Source organism: Myotis daubentonii, chromosome 1 (assembly GCF_963259705.1).
Source record: "Myotis daubentonii chromosome 1, mMyoDau2.1, whole genome shotgun sequence".
NCBI lineage: Eukaryota > Metazoa > Chordata > Mammalia > Chiroptera > Vespertilionidae > Myotis > Myotis daubentonii.
In genome coordinates, this window is record NC_081840.1 from 218497833 (window position 1) to 218500055 (window position 2223).

The following is a 2223-nucleotide window of genomic DNA, read 5'->3' on the forward strand; positions in this document are numbered from 1 at the left end:
GAGGGTTTTACCAGCACTAATGCAGACACTGCTGTTTCTATACTGGGGATGGGCAGCATGCAGTGGCATAGGGATAATAAATGTTTATAGTTTAAATGGCTAAGTTGGGGGGTAATTTTTTTACCAAGCAATAGTAAACTGAAAGAAGGGGGCAGGTGCTATCCATTCCAGCTCATTAGGGCCTGGGTGCCACCGTGGCAGTGGTGGGCGTGTGGAGGTTTAGGACGCTTGTCTGAGGATGGGGCTGCTACACAGAAATGCCTTCCAGAGTCTGGACACTGAGATACACGTTTGAAGGAACATTTAAGCTTAACTTGTTCTGGGGATAGAGCTTTCCCATCTCAAGCAAAAGGGGGAAAAATAGAGTTGATATGGACCAGATAAGATGCTTTGAGTTACTCTCAACTTGGTAATGCCAGTTTCTAAACAAACAATTGTTAGTTGCAAAGCCAACATGCATTTCCTCTAAGTATGAAGTCCAGGGCTGAAGAATCTTAATTACAGAAGGGGTTAGACCACCTCTAAAAATCCAATAACACACCTGTTAAGGAAAGGCATTATAGCTTGTTCTGATGAATGAGTGTGAGGTCAGTAATCTTGTATTTTGTAGCCTTTTTTTCTTTTCACTCCTTGTTTCTCACTTTTGGATTTAGTAGGTAGCATTACATATAACAATAAAATAAATACGATTTAAAAAAAAAACTTCTGAGTTTGAGAGGTGCTCTCAATAATTATTATCATATTTAATCTTGTAATTTGGATATATTGATTAATTTGAATCTTATGACAAAATGGGGACTTGAGGATTAGGTGACCTGTCGAACATCCTTTACCTCTAACTTAAACTTCTGGGCGCCAAACCAGAAAAATCACTGTGTTGAAAGCTTATTCAAATGTGTTCAGTAGGTAAAAAAAGAAAACCAGTAGCTTATGACTGTTTTTGATTTAGAAAATTTTATGACATAGCTTCAATTTAAAAATAAGAGTCTAGGTCTCTCCATGTTATCTCAAAGGGTAAGAATATTATGTTAATCGAAATAAGCCAGTCAGAGAAAGACAAATATCACATGATCTCACTTATATGTGGAATCTAATGAACAAAAGGAACTGACAAACAAAATAGGTCTAGAGATATGGAAGCATGCAAGAGACTGACAATTCTCAGAGGGAAGGGGGCAGGGGCTGGGAAGAGATTAGCCAAATAATTTATATGCATAATCCATGGGCACAGACAATAGTGCTCGAAGACGTGGGAAGGAGGCAGGAGTGGCAAAGAGGAGGTCAATGGGGGGAAAAAAGGGGACATCTGTAATACTTGCAATAATAAAGATAAACTTTTGAAAAAAGAGTCTACACTCAAACAAAAAAAAAAACAAAAAAAAAACCAAAGGGACAGTATTTTCCTGAACACAACTAAATATGTCCTTCTATTATAATATTTCAAAATTTTGTAATTTATTGATTGATTTCTAGAGGGGTGGAGGGAGGGAGGGAGGGAGGGAGAGAGAGAGAGAGAGAGAGAGAGAGAGAGAGAGAGATTGAATTGTTGTTCCACTTATTTCTGCATTCATTGGTTGATTATTGCATGTGCCTTGACCTGGGACAGAACTTGCAACCCTGGAAAATTGAGATAATGCTCCCACCAACTGAGCCACCTGGCCAGGACTCTATTATAATATTAAACTATTATGAAATAGATCAAGCTCATTTTTTTAGGTCATAAGTTAAATTTCTTAAGTGTTTATTTGAATTGAATATGAAATATATCACTAAACTCTCTTGCATCAGTTTATTTTTTCCCCTCAGATGATTTTCTATGTTCTCAAATTTAATACTAAACTGGAAATTAACATTCAAGTGCCATCTCATCATAGTGTGAGAATTTTAAATGGTGTTGGCAATTTATCCCAGAAGAAATAAATGCACCAGACATGGTCATGCTCATTTGTTTCTCTTGGTGACCTGATCCTACTGGTCATAGCAAAATTCCCTTTTAGATGATTCATAGGCAAAATTTACATTAGCAAAAAGAAAAGGAGGATTAAGGATGAAGGCAATTATTTACAACTCGCAGAATCCCTTGAGGATTGCATAAAACTATGATGGTCTCCCTAGATAAACTCACATAGAGTTTGCATGAAAATTTGTGGTGGGAGGTCCTTCTTGATCTAGATAATTTGGAAAGGATGAAGCACTTTCTTTGAAAGGACTGTACAACTCAGA